This window comes from Euwallacea fornicatus, chromosome 36 (genome assembly GCF_040115645.1).
Source record: "Euwallacea fornicatus isolate EFF26 chromosome 36, ASM4011564v1, whole genome shotgun sequence".
Classification (NCBI taxonomy): Eukaryota; Metazoa; Arthropoda; class Insecta; order Coleoptera; family Curculionidae; genus Euwallacea; species Euwallacea fornicatus.
The window spans coordinates 1,303,873-1,323,168 of record NC_089576.1 but is presented as its reverse complement, the minus strand read 5'-3'; the positions used below and the strand labels follow the sequence as shown (position 1 = coordinate 1,323,168).

General features: G+C 37.9%; 1 protein-coding gene and 1 long non-coding RNA gene across 11 annotated transcripts in view; one reads left to right on the top strand and one right to left on the bottom strand.

Moving 5' to 3' along the window:
• rdgA (retinal degeneration A) overlaps positions 1–19,296 on the top strand; it is a 110,424-nt gene that overhangs the window by 8,514 nt on the left and 82,614 nt on the right. Inside the window, exon 1 of one of the 10 annotated variants that reach the window (XM_066300357.1) lies at positions 6,647–6,869. The exons of the other annotated variants lie outside the window; for them this stretch is intronic. The gene's annotated coding sequence lies outside the window, so the exon portion shown is untranslated. Of the gene's footprint in view, positions 1–6,646; positions 6,870–19,296 lie in introns of those variants that run through there. 10 annotated transcript variants of the gene reach the window in all.
• Positions 1–19,296, bottom strand: part of LOC136349078 (uncharacterized) — a 34,088-nt gene that overhangs the window by 9,157 nt on the left and 5,635 nt on the right. The window lies entirely within an intron of this gene.

The following is a 19,296-nucleotide window of genomic DNA, read 5'->3' as shown; positions in this document are numbered from 1 at the left end:
GTCCTACAGACGCGGGGCTGAGTGAATACCGAAACTTTTCATTTTTTTCGCATCAGTCTTTCTCTCCAAACTAATCCAAAGTTTTTTAGACAGTCGTCCCTTTCGCAAACATGATAATTTGTTTTTTTCCTTCCCAAGAGATTTTGGGACATTTTGGGTATGGGCGATTGTCACAACAGATCGGATCAGACGATTGCTTTGCTAACTTTTACGTCCCGGTTTCCTGGAAGTATATAAACGGAACGAAATATGGGGGCTGATTCACGTTGCTCTTAATGTGTGTTTCTGGAAATATTGCTATCCAGACAACAGATAAGTCCCCTTGAAGATACTGGATTATACGATTTCGCAGTCAAAACAATTGCAAGACAGATGCTCAAACGGGATTAAAAATTTGAATTGCGCTCCATTATGGAACACTTCTAACCGATTAGATGGATCGGCCAATTAGTACCTCGAGCTGCGAATGGTAATAATGGTAATGGTACTTAATTAAAAGCAATTTGAAAATTATTTAATACAAGTCGGATACACTGTCGTTGCACTTCAGTTCAGTTGAATAAAAAAGAACAAAAACACTTGTTTCGGTTACTTTTAGTAATTGAGTATTAATAGCAGTAACGGCGCCCATTTTAATTTTAATTTTACGTTTGCGAGAGACGCCATTTATTTCCAGTTTAAAAGTTAGAATTTCGAAGGTTCTTTTGTGAATTTTGAACATAAATTAGTGAGGAGAAACGTTTAGTTAGCTTTCGGGCTAATGAATGTATCTCCTGGTTATCAAAGAAGTTTGCGGTGTTGTGAAAAATTACCGAAAACGCCGTATACAGGGTCTCCCAAATAAAGTGAGTTCCGTGGGGATTATGGAAGCGGTAAGAGATACAAGGTGACTCAATTTGGAAAAAAGAAGCGCGTTTTTGTGCCCATTCAGAAAATGTTCTAAATTTAAAAATATGCACAGGGGTTGCCAAAATATGAGCAAAAAACTGAAAACTGCGATTTTCGAAAATCAGAAATTATGAGTACAGTGTTTGAGTAAATTGTACCAAATTTGGCGGTTTATTATTATCGACAACTGCCAATTGAATGGCGTTTTCAGAGTTTTTTCAGACCTTCTAGATTTCGAGAAATTAAATTCAACTTTGTTATTTCTTATGGCCGTCATATTGGATTTTGGTGCCATCGAATAGACAATAAAAAAAATATTTTTAACCATGTACCACAAAGGTGCCCCTGGATCTGCCAAAGTAAGAAAAATAAATAAAAACATTTTTCACCTTAGTAGGTTTGGAAACGAGTACTTTAGTGTTGCCAATCAAAGAGCAGTAATGTACGACGTATTTTGTTTAATGGAATAATAAAAACTTAATACGTTTTTTTTAGTATTAACGTAATTGCAATTCCATAGGTTTTATCAAAAACAACAAAGAAACTCAACAAAGGAATTGGTACCTTTACTCACTGAGTAGGAATTACTAATCCTAATAAAAAAATCCTAATCCCTATAAAGACTGTTCAAACATTTCTCCATTATGATTAACACAAACTCTATAGCGCCTAACAACGGACATACAAGCACTTTTTACCATATTTGGAGGCATTTCTTGAATAGTTCGCACAACTGCAGCCTCCAACTCCGCTACTGTGTCGTAGGATCTGTGGTAAACCTTATTTTTTACATATCCCCAAACAAAAAAATCGAGAGGTGTTAAGTCTGGGGAGCGTGCTGGCCAACTGACAGGGCCTCGATTTCCAACCCAATTATTTCCATACGTGTCATTCAGATATTGCCTAACACTAAAGTACTTGTTTCTAAGCCTACTAAGGTGAGAAATGTTTTTATTTATTTTTCTTACTTTGGTAGGTCCAAGGGCACCTTTGTGATATATGGTTAAAAAACTTTTTTTATTGCCTATTCGATGGCACCAAAATCCAATATGGCGGCCATAAGAAATAACAAAGTTGAATATAATTTCTCGAAATCTAGAAGGTCTGAAAAAACTCTGAAAACGCCATTCAATTGGCAGTTGTCCATAATAATAAATCGCCAAATTTGGTACAATTTACTCAAACGCTGTACTCATAATTTCTGATTTTCGAAAATCGCAGTTTTCAGTTTTTTGCTCATATTTTGACAACCCCTGTGCATATTTTTAAATTTAGAACATTTTCTGAATGGGCACAAAAATGCGCTTCTTTTTTCTAATTTGAATCACCTTGTATCTCTTACCGCTTCCATACTCCCCATGGAAGTCATTTTATTTGGGACACTCTGTATAATGACTTCTTGCGGATCAACAGGAATTTATTGAAGCGAGTATATGAGAATTGTTTCCAACAATATTTGCTTGAACGAAATGCCAGACTTTCCGTTTCTTAATGCGATATAAGAGCTAAACTATTAGGGTGCTGACAAACGTAGCATCCCAATGGCACAGTCAAATTGATGTATCGGTTATCTTCTTGATCTCACTGAGGATTGATGTCCACCTAGAGCTTTATTCTACAGGCACTAGTGAAAAGCTCACGCTGAGATTGATGTATTGTGGGTTGTATTCTTGCTTTTCCCTTTTCTTATTTTGCAAATTCTCACCCTTCTCGGCTCAGTCGGCGATCGGTGTAATTATACTACGTGACAAAGAAAGGTAAACAACCATTAAAAACCATTTTATTTTCATAATTTTTTGCATGTTGACTTATCTTAAAAAAAGAAAAAAATGATCAAAATTTCAAGTTTATCTGTTAATTTTTTTTTAGTTTCCATGGATCTCTCCTTAAAAAAATTAAATTTTGTTCAAAAATTTTTGTTCACATTTGTATCGCAACTTTTGTGAAGTGTGTTGCAATCGGTCATAATTTTCACTCATTATGCCTAGAATGCGTAGAATTGAACAGATCCGTCAGCTTAATGACTTCGAGAGGGAGCGTATTGTTGGGTTGCGCGAAGCAGATCTGTCTGTCAGAGAAGTGTCTAGAAGAACTAACAGATCCTTAGGAACCATAGTGCGGTGCTACCAGGCGTGGACTCAGGAAGGCCGTGGGCACAGAGCCAGAGGCACTGGGCGACTCAGAGGAACCGCAGAGCGCGAAGATCGTCGATTGCGACTTTTGGCTCTTAGAGACCGATTTAGCAGCAGTCGAGCTATTGCAAATCAGCGGTTTGAAGAACATGGGAATAGGGTTGGTATGCGTACAGTATATCTAAGTTTTGGCCTTTTGTCCTATCGTCCGCATTGGGTGCTGCCTCTCACTCGCGAACATCTATCTAACCGCTTACAATGGTGTAGAGAGAAGATTCAGTGAGACCAAGAATTGACTCAGGTGATCTTTAGTGATAAATCCCGCTTCTGTCTGGAGATGAACGACGGTCGGGCAAGGGTGAGAAGGCGACGGGGTGAAAGGCGAGATCCACAATTTGACAGAGAGCGTCACGTCCACCGTACTGTAGGCGTTATGGTATGGGGTGCTATCGCAGGTCACCCCTAGTTTTCATTAGAGGCAACGTGACTGCCCAACGCCATATCCAAGAAGTGTTGGAGCCATATGTGATTCCATATTTTCGAACTATCCCGAACGCTATTTTCCAGCGAGACAATGCTAGAACTCATGTTGCTAGGCAAACAATAACGTTCGTGGATCAGCGTCAAATCAACCGTTTACCCTGGCCACCTCGATCGCCGGATCTGTCTCCCATTGAACATGCCTGGGACATGATTGGCCGCAGACTGTTGAATTTACAGCACCCTCCACAGACTTTAGCAGCCCTTACTCATGAAGTTCAGATTGCCGGGAATGAGATACCTCAAGAAGACATCGACAATCTTATTAGATCCGAGCCCAGGCGTATCAATGAGTGTATAAGGAACCGTGGATGCTCGACAAACTATTGAAAAAAAAAATGAAGTTCTTCCTCTGATCTTGCTGAAAATTTAATCATTGAATAGGTATGTGGTACTGAACACGTACAAAAAAAAATCATCGAAATAAAATTATCTTTAATGGGTGTTTACCTTTCTTTGTCACGCAGTATATTTCATACAAACATGTTTTAATCAATCTCATCATTTTTTTCTCTAGTTTCCCGGCTGGCCGGGGCCAGGGAAGAATGAATTTCCCTTATTAAAGTTGTTAAGGCTTTGACCCTTTGGGCCCTTTAATTTCGCGTGTAAAAATTGTCAATAATTTAAATTTTGATGTTACCTGCTTAAATCTTAACTAATTAAAATCTAGAGTAACACTAGGTATATCGAATAAGGCTTCAGCATTTGACTCAAGTTTACTTCTTAAAAACAAACTTATAAATGGTGCTTCCTCGACACACGAGACAAATTTAAGGGAATTTTTCTCAAATTCCTTTAAACATAAGTCTGAAATCGCTTTAATTTGAAAAAAAAAGTAGACAGGGGTTTTCGTAAGGGCTTGTTAGTCCCTTGCAACAAGATTGAGTTAATGTATCCTGGCAGTAGTCATTTTACCCTATATTAGTAGATTTTGAAGCTTTAGTTTTCTTTATATTGAATTTTAATTTAAATTTCAAATATGAGAAAAAAAAAAGATATAACGAAAAATTGAGGGATGTAAATAATTTAGGTTTAGTTGCTCTGTTGTAAATAAATACGAAATTATCGACCAATCTACTGAGCATTACTGTTTGTGGGTAAAATTCTTACAGACCATGCCCCTGAAATTCTCAGATGAATCCTGGTATATCTAGCAAACAATAAAGCTCTAAAAATCTCTCTCTAAAATCTAGTAAACATTAAACAATAAAAATTCTAATTAAGCCGCCTTAAGCATCTTTTAAAAAATAGTAATTTCTATTTTCCAAATGTGGACACTCTGTATGTTAAAACTGAAGCAATTTTGTAAATACGCATGTATGCACCATCTTTTTTTGTTTGGCCCTACCAAAGTATTCTTAAATTTGCGACACTTATTTAACAAATCCCCTGTATGATTTTAACTCAGTCGCATGCGCTCACTTAGCATATTGAGTAATCTATGGAAGTACTTTCAAATTGCTACATGTGAGTAATTGTTATTATTGTTTAATAGAGATCGAGCGTACTACGATCGTGCATTAATATCGTTTACCAGAGAGTGACGAAACCACATTAGATTAAAGTCGATTTTTGCAGTTATGGTTTGAAACGGTCTATAAATGTTGAATTTTTGCGTTAAGTGACAACATCATTGTCACAATAGATTATGACGATCTTTTGGACATTGATGCCACTTAGTGGGTTCTGCTTCCGCGGCTGGTTCCTGGGGTTTTGAAGTATTCGAAGAACCACCCTCGGTTTTTGTCAGGCTGATGGAAACTGAATTCAACTGACTTGAGTGGTAACCTTTAGTCGATTTATTTACACCTGAAGTCTTAAATTAATTTATTTGCGCCCATCTGCGCAAGTACGATCACAGTTTTGCGACTTCTTGGGGGCTTGCAGCACCAAATTTTTGTTTTCTCGAGTTGCTGCGAACTTGAAAAGTATGAAAGTTTTGTGAGTGGGTTATCTTGCGAACTGCTACTTTCGGTTGGTCTTGAGGAACTGAACGGACTCTCCTTTTTTTTTCCCAAAAAATCTGCTTTTTTCGCTCCACCCTCAGTCGGGGCTTGGAATTCCCCGTCCTAAAGTCGGAAGTAACGCAAAGATAACCCAAATTTGATGGATTAACGGTCCTTGCCCTTCCAGACCCTTGGTCGTTGTCATACAGTCTTTCATTTTAATTGGTTGCAACCACCAGGCGTTGGCTCTCACTTGGAGCCCATTGGAGTCGAGTATTCGGGAAGATTTTGGGTTCCTTAAGTGTGGGCAATAAACCATACAGCCCGGGTCCTTAAATCAAGCCGAGAACTCTACCCGATTTTATGACACGCCCTTCGGCAATTTTTGTTGGAGAAATTAGGGATTTTCCCAAAAGTCTGAATCGAGTTCGGACAATCATGTTGAAAATCTGTCGAAAATGGTGAAATAGAATAAAAACAGCACGGTTCAAATGCAGTTTCCAAACATGCTTCAATACGGTTATCAATGAGAAACAGCTTTGGTTTATTTTTTATCTGCGTAATTTCGCAATAGCGGCAACGGCGATTGGAGGTAGAGGCTTGCAAACGTTGCTATTCGGCTTTAATTTAAAAAGTTCGTTGTAAAGTGAGCTTTTCTTCTTAATTAGGTAGTATTTTAGAGCTTAGTTTGTATATATACAAATAATAAACAGAGTTTGTTTCCTCCTAAAAGAACGTTTTTTTTTTTTTTTAATTACAAGAAATCAAAGACCGCGACGAAGAACTTTCCGGCAAGGGAGATTGCCGATTCCTGGCACAGTTTCAAGTAGACTAATTATTATCCCAAGTGAAACTCATCAAGTTTCAATTTTACGTTTTCGGAAATTTAAATTGCTGCGATATCACGCACGGCACTGTCTTTTATTGAGTACAACAAATTTTTTAAAAATAAATTTGGCCCTGCTAATAATTAACGAACGAGTATAGGAGCAATTCCCGGATTTGGTCACTTGACTAATCCATCACTTGTTCACCTGTTCGCATTCGTCCTGTCCCTCGGGTTCCCTGACAAGGCGCAGGACGAAGAGCTCTTCACACGAGTCCCGTGTCCCGTCACGAGATCATCGGCAGCCAGTGTTGTCGACCTCCGCGTTCGTTCTAGATCAACCCTCTGCGTCTTAAGGGCGAAAATTCACGCGATTGTCGGCGTTTTTGTATGTAGAAAAATGCGTGGACATCTTTAATATTTTTGCTTAAGTTCATTTGCACAACAATAATCACGAGTGTGTTACTTCTGAAAGAGAAGATTGAAATGTAGGGGTTCTTCGGAGGGAGAGGACAACAGAAGAGACTACCGGCTAGTGTGGGTATTAGATGTTTTTTTGAACAATTTCCATTGAATCATTGAAATCTTTAGCTGCTTTTCGAGTAAGAATCACCCAGTAATTACGTGCTACTGTTGAGATATTTTTACATTATTTTGTCCTTCGGGGTTCTCTATCATTGCTCTTACATTTAGTCATGACTTCCTATTGAAAATTAGGATTTTAACGGTGGTTTTCGCTCAACTGATGGTTTTGGCAAGTCTTGAACTTTTACAGCGTAAATTTTCTAAGAATTTGCAATACTAACAACCCTAGTAAATTAGGAATCGACAGGATATTATGATGGCTCAATCCGCTATGACAACGTTGATAAATGAGACGAATATTGAAAAGACACCGCGGCTCTAGGGGCTCAGAACCGATTTATGTGGCATTTCCTCTTCGATACAATTTCGATAAAAGATTTATATAATTTGAGCATAACTCGCATTTCATCCAAAGATCACTCCGAAACAATTTGAATTAAACAAACACATTTTTTGGAATTTGGAATTTCCGATGGCAGTGTTGTTTGTACACTCCATTATTCGACCGAAAAGTTAATTTCGCATTTGAAGTAAAAAGGTCGAAACATTCCTCCTATTATGTCCGTTCCTGTTTACCCCGATCCGTAGGCAATGCTTACCTAATTACCCGACCAAAATGAAAATATGGTAATGGGGCTTTATTTGAATTTGAAATAAATTCGGGGCCGAGCCCGGAAGTTTATTAAAGTATGATAATTCTGCTCTGGTTCTAATGAAAGTTCAAGAATTTGTCGATCGACCGAAACACGAAGAACAAGTCATTATTTCGTAGCACGTACTCTACTTAAGTCCTTAATGTCCAAAATTCTACGCGAGGCCTAAAAAGTCCGCATTGGGATTTCTTGCAGCAAACATAAAATGTCCGAGTTAATCAAAGAACAAAGTGACCGCATCGCAATGTTGGGTCACTCTGCTGTGAATCACTGAAACTGTTTGAACTGCAAATGGGGATGGAGACGGATAATCCAACCCCGTAATGCACAAACGAGCTTCCTATGTCAACCTTTACGAGACGAATTAGGGGCGAGTTGATATAGTGCGGGGGTTTTCGTGACTTCGTTATTTCCGTATTAAGCGACATTTTTCTTGCCTGTTAATGAACTTTATTTTCAGCTGCACTTAATCCAATGTATCGTTAATTTCTTGTATAACTTCCGAGCTAGCTGCGCCAAGAATAACGACCAACATTAGCAAACAATTAAATTTACGGTTTCCATTAAGCAGAGATTTCCATTACTCCTCCAGTAGTCAGCGATTATTCTCCTCGCCACGGCATTACTGCATATATATTTAAACATCCTCTATGCAAAGTTTAGTGCCTTGACAAATCTCAATTAAGTCCTTGTGATATGTACAAATTAGAAAACTCCTCCCCCTCATCGCTGAGCATAATCAGCAGCATGGGAGCCGAACTCGTGGACTACCTGCTATAATAATATGAACGTTGACACACAGAACTCCTCGGGGCTTTCGGGCTTCATGGCATCGGCTGAAATATTAATATTCTACGCAGGGTCGCCCCTATTGTGCCTTGGAGCCTACATAATTAATTACGGTTTTAAATAACTGGTGCTAAAAGGAAGGCAATATTGTATTGTGGCTTCAAGTAGGTGGAGGTTAATAAGGTGTGAAATACATTATTAACCCACTACCCTCAACCGTGCAACGCACGCATAGAGGCGAGTTAGAGGGAAACAAATAAATTAACTGTGCGAGCACACTAAATGATTTCACATTTTGTTCATTTTGGGCGAGCCACCTTAGAGGGGAGAAATAGCCCGGAAATCGTCTGTTTTCCCTCAAGAAGGCCAATTAATTTCGAGGTATTTCTACGTCACTGCACGTATTTTTCTATTTGTGCTGTGTGTGTGTGTTTTTTTTTTAAAGCTGCCTCCTCCTCTTAAAACTTTTAGTATAACTCCCCTATCTATGACGCAAAAGTAGGGTGAAAAATGGCTTTCGTGACAGTTAGAAACTTAATGATAACCAGCGATTTTGTCCTGAAAATAGCGTTCTTTTCGCACATCTAAATCTTGCCAGTGTGAAAATTCATGGAAAACAATTCATCCCCGGGCTCGGAAGGGTTCGGCCGTTTTATTAAAATTCAGAATGACGTCCCACTAAAACGCTAATACCTTGCAGTTATATTAGTTTTATAGGTGACGTCGGGACTTTACAAATTTAAAAAATGTCAACCCCGCATGCAATGGCAGTTATGCCAAGCCATACTATAGTTTAAGCCATAGAGTGATGGGTATATTCCCCCGATATCGGCACGCTGATATCCCTATTCTAACCATTTTAGCCCATTCAACCGACTCAAAATGAATTCTTTGCCAGCGAAGCATGAATAGACGCTAGACTGAATAGTTTATATAGGGCGCAAATAAAAAGTTTCAATATACTCGTAGATGGATGGATGCATATAATAACCTATTTTCCTACAAAAGTCAATCTGAACTTCATAGCTTTATTGAAATATTTCTATCAAAATATCAGGTATATCCGTGTAAAGTTGATAGTAATGTTCATAAAACTATGTGATTAAATTCTAGGAAAAATTGGGATTTTCACTCGATTCTCTTCCACATATTTTGTGAAAAGCGATTGAGATTCAATTTTGGAGAATTTTATTAACAGCATATTTAACTTTTTTCACAATTCGGACCGCTAATCTAATCACTGCACGCTCTCTATAATTTCCCGAATTAGCATTTAAATTAAATAAAATGTGCGAGGGGAAAAATGATGAAAGGTGCCAGTATTTTAATGAAATCGATGATTTATAGACTTCGATGGCTCGTGAAGAGGCGTCGCATTAGTTTCGATGATCAATAATTTTCGATATTTTGATCACCCACAGTCCCATCTTACACGAATGCGTCACGTTTCGATTGGCCGTTTTCATCAGAGAGAAGGAGACATTGCGAACAACTCACCAGAAGAGCAAAAAGGTATTGATTTCGAAGAAATCTTGCAATCGTGTTGCTACAGGTTTACGGAGCTTTTCTTTATAAATATATGCACATGTACACACGCACATGTATGTACAGGGTCATTCAAACTCGACGCCCCACCCATTTTATGCGAAAACAGTTGGGCTTAACAAAATAGTTTTTTCACCAGATTAAATAAAAGGACGTAAGCTACAATAAATGCTACAAACGTTGAAATGTGGAAAGCGACGCTCGGCGTCGCGACGCCGACTTTATGTTTTTTTTCAGAAACGTACCCTTTTTTTCTCAAAAATGTGAACATTGATACATTCTAAACAAGTTTTGTATAAAAAGTTTTTTGAAATTCCTAATCATTTAAGAGCTACAGGAGAAACAAATATTGACATATTAGGTAGTCTTGGGGATATACTTCGCCACGCACTTACGCATTAAGTAGGCGAAAAAAACAATGTAAACCGTTGCCTAGCAACACAAACATTTAAATTGTCAAGTATTTTTTATTTATTTATTACGTTTGTGTTGCTAGGCAACGGTTTACATTGTTTTTTTCGCCTACTTAATGCGTAAGTGCGTGGCGAAGTATATCCCCAAGACTACCTAATATGTCAATATTTGTTTCTCCTGTAGCTCTTAAATGATTAGGAATTTCAAAAAACTTTTTATACAAAACTTGTTTAGAATGTATCAATGTTCACATTTTTGAGAAAAAAAGGGTACGTTTCTGAAAAAAAACATAAAGTCGGCGTCGCGACGCCGAGCGTCGCTTTCCACATTTCAACGTTTGTAGCATTTATTGTAGCTTACGTCCTTTTATTTAATCTGGTGAAAAAACTATTTTGTTAAGCCCAACTGTTTTCGCATAAAATGGGTGGGGCGTCGAGTTTGAATGACCCTGTACACGCATATTTATATATACAGTATGTAACAATCTTGTTCGTACACACGGGTTTATTGAGGAAAAGAGGCTTGTACAGGGTGTTCGGTTTATCATGCACATGCGATTTTCTCGAAAACTAAGAGTTTAATAAAAAAATGTTTCAAATAAAGATTGTTTGGGATAAAGGAGCGCTTCTTTTGACATTTTTTTTTCAAAAAAACTGTCATTTAAAAGGCCTTTTCAAGGTCATTCGCATTTTTTCTAATGGAAACCCTAGATTTTTTTGACAAAAATGGATACACCACTAAGAACTGAAAAACGTTTGTTTGAAAAAGTTTTCGATTCAAGGCTTTTTTAGATAGTTTATTCAAAAAAATAATCGAAAATTAAGTGAAGCATGGAACAACAACATAAGAGTTTTCTAATCCAATAAATGTTCAAAATTTTATTTATTAACGTTCACAAGTTTACAAATTGCCTTACAGGTTTTTTTAAACAAATTGTTTCAATAAAAAACAACCGATAATATAAAATTTCATTGATAAGTTTAGTAAATAAATAAAATGTTCAAATCATAGTAGCAGTTGAGTGGTGTCGTTCGAATTGTTTCTTTGCGATTAAGAAATACTTGAAGAATAATGGCGTATTTTTTATTAAAAGAAAAAATTGAAATGATCCTTACTTATGGAGAAAGTGGTCGCGATATTTCAAGGACAATAGCAATGTATGCTGAACGATTTCCAGAAAAGGTTGTGCCGTCAAGGTTTACATCCAAAAGACTTGTGAGGCAGTTTGAAGAGACTGGGAATGTTGATAAACAAAAAAAGAAACGTAAAAACACCGTAACTAATGAAGACAATGAAATCAATGTCCTGGCTGCTATTGCTTGCAATCCAGAAATGAGTATTCGACAAATTGCATCAAATTCAGGAGTAGCGCAGAACAGTGTTTTTCGTATTTTACATCGTCATAAATTAAAACCTTCTTGTATTTCCCTACATCAGGAACTTCACGGCGAAGATTTTCGGAATCGTATGTTATTTTGTCAATGGGCTCAAAGACAAATAATTGATAACCCGAACTTTTTTATGTTAGTTTTGTTCTCTGATGAATCAACTTTTACAAATCATGGTCAAATTAACCGCCACAATATGCATTACTGGTCTGTAGACAATCCTAAATGGATAAGGCAGGTTGAGCATCAGCATCCATGGTCTGTAAACGTGTGGTGTGGAATCATAGGAGCAAATTTAATTGGACCATATTTTATTGATGGGATCCTGAACGGTGAAAAATATCAACAATTTTTAAAGCGAAAATTGCCCGTTTTACTTGAAGAGCTGAACTTAGAATTGCGACATTCCATGTGGTTTCAACACGACGGTTGTCCAGCGTATTTTTTTAGGGGTGCTCGACAAATCCTTGATAGTGATTATTCAGAATGCTGGATTGGACGGAATGATCCTATTAACTGGCCGGCAAGATCGCCAGACTTGACGTCTCCAGATTTTTTTTTATGGGGATATTTGAAAGATAAAGTTTACAAGCATATTCCGACAACCCCAGAAAATATGAAACAACGGATTAGGCAAGCTTCTCGGGAAATTAGTACTCAAACATTATTATGTGTTCATGAATCGTTTAAAAAACGTATTGTAAAGTGTATTGAAGTTGGTGGAAGAAATTTTGAACATTTATTGGATTAGAAAACTTTTATGTTGTTGTTCCATGCTTTACTTAATTTTCGATTATTTCTTTGAATAAACTATCTAAAAAAGCCTTGAATCGAAAACTTTTTCAAACAAACGTTTTTCAGTTCTTAGTGGTGTATCCATTTTTGTCAAAAAAATCTAGGGTTTCCATTAGAAAAAATGCGAATGACCTTGAAAAGGCCTTTTAAATGACAGTTTTTTTGAAAAAAAAATGTCAAAAGAAGCGCTCCTTTATCCCAAACAATCTTTATTTGAAACATTTTTTTATTAAATTCTTAGTTTTCGAAAAAATCGCATGTGCATGATAAATCGAACACCCTGTATACAGGGTGAGTCGGGAGGATCGTGCCAAACTTCAGGAGCGTGTTGTACATGAAAAATAAATGTAAAAAAACTCAAATTTGGTTATCCGATTTTCGTTTGTTTACAAGCTATAGCGTAAATAAAATTAAAACATAAAATTTAAAAAATTTATAAATTTCATAAGAAATTCCATAAATTAACGTTACGCATAGTAAATGTTAAAAAATATTGCCATTAAAAAACAGTCGCAAAATTAACATTTTGTGGCAAAACCTTTTGCATCGATTACTGCCTGACAACGTGCTGGCACAGAATCTACAAGCCTCTGCAACGTCTCCACAGGAATTTGGTGCCACTCTTCCTCGATAGTTTGAAGAAATTCGACTTAATTGCTAATAGGTTTTGATTTAATTCGCCTGTCTAACATTTCCCGCAGACGCTCAATTGGATTCAGGTCAGGGGAGCGAGAGGGCCAATCCAGTACGACCACATGATGACTCAAAAACCACTCCTTTACGACTTTAGAAGTATGCTTGGGGTCGTTATCTTGCTGAAAGATCCAACGAAGTGGCATTTCTTCTTCGGCAAAAGGCAACATATTATCCTCCAAGATTTGTCGATATTGATAACGGTCCATTTTGCCCTCTACAGGAACCACAGGTCCAGTCTTGCGTCGCGTAAAACATCCCCAAACCATTACGCTCCCACCACCATGTTTGACAGTAGGCGTTTGGTACTTTACATTGCACCTTTGGCCAACTGGACGTCTAACGTATACTCTACCATCAGAACCGAAGAAATTAAACTCACTCTCCTCACTCCAAAGGACGGAGTTCCATTTTCCTTGAGTCCACGATAAATGGGACTTTGCAAATTTTAAATCTGTTCTTCTTTGAAAGCAATGGTTTTTTAATCGCACCTCTACCAAGAAGTCCCACATGTATTAGGCGATTGCTCACAGTTCCACTTGTCAATTCCAAATTAAATCGCAAAGTGACTTCTTCAGTAATTTGCCTTGAGGTTCTTCGGGGATCTTCCATAGAGATGCGTTTGATCGCTTTATCGATCATCGGGGTAGTTCTTTTAGGACGACCTGACTTCCTACGATCGTGAACGTCTCCCCGAGTTCGAAATTTATTAATTATTTTCGAAACGACACTCTGACTGATTTTTAAAGTTCTTGCCGCTTCGCTTTGAGCACGACCGCTTCGATAGAGTTCTACAACTCTTGCCCTAAATTGAGGGGCGAAACGTTGGTTTTTAGCCATATTTGGAAATTAAACAATTAGTTGTTAGCGCTTGCGGTGAACTGAAACCGAATAAGACGAAAAACAGCAAAATATTTCATACTTTTTTCCACCACTGTACAATATGGCGTATACCTGCATCGATTTTTGAATGCTCGAACTATTCAAAATGTGAAATTCTCTCAACTTTCTCAAAAGTCCATAGCAGCATATGGAATATAACAAATATACATTAAATTGGGAATAAATTTCCGTGATTCTCTGTACTAAAACTTTTGAAAATTATCCACTTAAATTCAATTCAAACTGTTCTAAATTGAGATATTCTCTCAAGTTTGCCGCGGTTCCTTTATTAGCTAAAAGTCTAGAAATATTTTCCTCCCAAGGTAAATTCATTTTTCAAGCGGCGAAAAGTGATGCGGGAAGAAACAACGGTATACATGTGAGGACCTGTGCAAATAGGCACATGACATCCGAGTTTACGATGCAATCACCATCCGTCATGGAGAGTTTTTTTTCCATGTTCTTGTTTATGTGAATGTTCAAGTTCAAGTATGAGGGCAAACATATTTTATTAAGTCATTTATCTAGTACCACTCCTCTCGAATGTGGCTCTTTGCTCGCTGTCGTCGGTTACGTAAATTACTCGTTTTTCATTCCGATACTTTTTACCACATCTATTATTGTCCGAGACGGACAAACCTTAGCTGTGGGTTGAAAGGAGGTTGGTCACATTTAGCTAGTTTTCTGGCATTTTGTTGATTCCAGAATTCAGGTGGTATCTTCGAAGTATACCATATTTAGATTCCTCCGAGCAGAAAACCTTCAACACAAGAGCGGGAAGGCGGTGAGTCTTGAAAAGCGCCGCATCCGAACATCCTATGGTGTTAACTCGTTATTACCGGAAAATGCTTGTTAACGAGTTAACGCAATAACGATATAGAAATTCTGCATCTATGTACACTGACATTCAAAAAAGCCGCAACACCAAGAAGAACGCACTGTATGTATTTGAAATTTTAGTATGATTTTAGACTTGTAAAGAGAAAAAATGATAAAAATTTCAAGTTTGTATTATAATGCGATATGAAGTTTTTGTTTATTTTTTATCTGTGACGATCGTTCTTTTTGCATTTTTTTTTTACTGGTGGATAGCGATAAAGGTACTACCGTTAGTACCATATTGAATGTGTGGTAGTGCAAAATGCCTCGTGCACGCCAAAATGCAGTTTACCGGCAGTTAACTCCCTTTGAAAGGGGAAGATTGTTGGTATGCACGAGGCAGGTTCACCTTTCCGCGAAATTGCACGTAGATTGGATCGAAACGCATCAACAGTGCTAAGAGCTTGGTCTAACGAAGGGTCAGTAAATCGTCATCATGGCCGTCCAAGAATGACGCGAAGACCGGCGACTTCGTCGTTCAGCGACAGGCCCCCGTTTCAAACAATTCCTTCTCTTGGGTAGCCACCCTAAATCGAAGGGTCTCCCTTAGTACCAGGTATCGCAGAATTCGAAGTCTTGGACTAAATTCATATCGTCCTATGCGTCGGCTTCCATTATCACGAAACCACAGGGTGGCCCGACTGGAGTGGTGTCGTCCGAGAGTGCAATGGGCGGATGAGTGGAGAAGAATCGTGTCCAGTGATGAGAGCCGATTTTGTTTATGGCGATCTGATGGACGGTTACGTGTTAGAAGGCGCAGAGGAGAGCGATTAAATTTGGACTTTTTGGAAAGGTGTCGTTCTGGTTTAACACCAGGAGTCATGGTTTGGGGAGCCATCCGGTATGGTAGTCGGTCTCCTCTTGTCTTCATTTATGATAGATTAAATGCTCAGAGGTACGTTAATAGTGTCTTAGAACCGGTTCTTGTACCATACATGCACGACCATCCTGGAAGCACGTTTCAACAGGATAATGCGTGACCACACGTAGCCAACGATACTTTGAAGTATTCGGAAGCTGAAAATTTGGATACTTTGCCTTGGCCAGCTCGCTCTCCAGATTTGTCCCCAATAGAGCATGTAATGGGTCGGACTCTTCAACGTTTAGCTCGTCCTCCAGAGACTATAGATGAACTCCGCGAGCAGGTGCAGATTGCCCGGGATACAATACCACAGGAAGATATTGACGATTTGATTTTAAGCACGCCACGTCGCTCACAGGAATGTATTAATCTAAGAGGAGATACCGCCCATTATTAAATTATTATCAAATTATTATTAAACTTATTCACAATAATTTTCTTTTGATATTTTGATCGTTTTTGTCTATCACCCGACCCAACGTAGTGCCAGAATTTCAAACGTGTCCGATGTGTTCTTCTCGGTGTTGCGGTTTTTTTGAAAGTCAGTGTATTTATAAACACTTGAATATCCTTACAGTGCAACAAATGCTATCAGGCGTACTAGAATGTACATTCTATCACGTTCTATTAGTAATAAACCCGGAATACTACAAGGCCCCTTAATATGTGTACGTCTGCCTCCGGAATAGGCTTAACACAATTTCCATATGCGTCGAGCCCGCCACAGTATTTAATAGAGCTTAAATATCAAGGTTCGGTAGGTCTTAAATTTGATGTTTCGATACGGCGAATACATGACGAAACATCAAAATATCCTGGAGTTAGTTTTTAACTATTCAGTGATTTGAATCCTAGTTCGAATCCAAGAAATAAGAAAGTTCTTGGGAAATCAAGAAAAGTTGATTGGATTATGGCTTGTCTGTGCATCATGATTTAGCTTTAAAATCTAAATAGTAATAGCTTCTAAGACAATTATTTAAACGAAATTTGTAGGTGATTTATGGAAAATACGGATGTTTAGCCGCAGACAAATTATAGTATTGTGCTCGTATATAATTAGCATCATTCCCTAAGGAGATTTGCGCCGCTCGCTTCGCTCGAACTGCAAACTTCTCCATAATTTCGCTTGGAGATGGTAGCCGCCATTACAAGCTTGTTCAATAATATACTATTTTGTTCGATCCGCTGCGAAAGTCAACATACTATTATCGGATTTCAGCTGGGATGACCAGGATTCGATTTCCGACCCGGCAAACTTAAAAAAATATATTTTCTCTGCATATTGTACAGTCGCGCATTGAGAGTTGCTCCGCTCGTCACGTGAATAATTGTTAAAAAAATTATCATAAAAATTTGTGATCCATCTACGGATGCGACAGCACGTGGGGGTTCTTTTTCAGATCGAGGGAGTTGAGGGAGCACCGTAAACTCTAGTATAAGTATCTGTAGTAGGGAGAGCCATTTTGCCATGCAAACTGCAGGCTCTCCGAAGCATTTTCTAACTTTAACCCCGGCAAACTTCCAACATTTGCTCCTCGAAAATCCCAACTAATTTTCTAAACAAAATAATTGTGCTCAGCCATGCAGGCGTGAATATTAATCCCATGTTTTTGTCTAAGGGTAGGCAAAATATGAACATGCTTTCGAACATAATAATATCTCTTTCGTGTTTTCATACAATAGAGCGGAGGAGTCTTTATTCGTTTTGAATATAAAGCAAGCCTAGAATTTTTGATTAATAACGACGGTTTGTTTCTTTGGGGCGAAGCTCTTCGGGGTAGAAGTTTGGTGGAAAATCGCAAAAAAAAAAAAAAAAACATTTCATTGATTGGTTCCAATTTGCTCTGTCGCTCAATCCCGCAATAAATAATATTATTACGTTGTTAAGGTTTATTTTTAGGGCACAGTTTTCGGGAAGGGTATTAATAAAATAAATATTACTCTCTCCCTAATGCATTTGTTGCGTGGAGAATGTAACGCGTTGACGATGATTAAAGTCCCTAATGTTCCCTTTGCTATTAGGCCCGCGCATTACGCATATCTTTAGAGTCATCTGACTCAAAACTAAATTCTTTTTCACACGTCCAGAGTCTCACGTACCAGCAATTTCACGGTAACACATTTACCGTTCAAAACTCAAGACTTTTGAGGATGAAATACAAGGAGCGGTTCCAAAGAATCCCGGGAATTTGTTTTATTTCGTCCCGGGATAAAGCAAGGAATGCCGGTTCATATAGCGGAAAGTTGCTTTAAAAGAAAAGGAGTGAACTAGAGGAATAATCCGAAAGAACAAAGTTTCCATTGCACGTGGCTCCATATTAGTAGGTTTATCAGGTACAAGGAGCACCTCTACTGTGAAAGAGTAAATATAAAGTTTCAAGCTGGAACAGGGCTTATGCATACAAAAGATGAAGTTAAATAGGGTTTAGTAATAATAGGAAAAACAGGTATATTCTGATGAAGAAATCTAAACACAAACGATAAACAAATACACGCACATGCTGTAATCATCGCGTATTTTCGATATTATTTTTATTGCACGGCAAATTAACTGAATGAAACAGGGCCTCTTGTCTGCTATTTACGAGGCAGCAAATTTTTATTTACCGGCTACACAACCCTAAAACTATATTATAAAAATCGACTAAAACCATATGCTTTACGGTCCAATTTTACTAAACCCGCCCTTTTTTTTCCATAAACGTAATTTCACTAGCCGGCATGGCTGCTCTATATAACGATGCCCCGTTTAACGTTCGGTTATGTTCGTTTTATGTTCGCTAATAATAATCTGCCCACATTATACACTGTAGAAATGTGCATATAAAATCTATCGCATCCCCGTAGTTTTTCAATAAAAGTTCACGGTGCATGCGCCGAGTTTTAACCCGAGTTTGAATTATTCATAGAAAAGGCAATTTTTAGGTTCAGTGGGTTTTAAAATGAAAGCAAATGCTTAGGTGTACTATAATGTACTACTTAAACCCAATGGGCCCATAGTTTTTGCAAACTTTTTTTAAGGGAGCATACTTAATGACATCACGTGCACGCTTCATTTTATGAATTGATGGCGTGACGTCACCTTGCGGCCAACTTGGAACCGACATCATCCGAGTGTACGGCGATATTTGTTAGAAGGCGGCAGGATCGACCCTTGATATTAAAAATTTGTGGAATTTAAAAAGAAAACAGGACACATACAATGATATCTCTAGCCTTAAAACGCCTTCCATTAAATTCAGTCATACGGAATTTCCAATTTAAAAATGAGTAAGTTAGTGCAGGTTTTTTCCTTAAGCTTAATTTTCAACAATAAGGTGGATCAGGCCAATTCATGTTTTTTCGTGCATGAGCTATAGCTGACGGTGGACATAGATTAGTTTAGGAGACGAAATTAGATCGAGAATACGCCGTTTCAAAATTAGAAAAAATTCGGAGGTATTTCAAAAATACTGAAATTTTGGAAAAACATTTTCTTT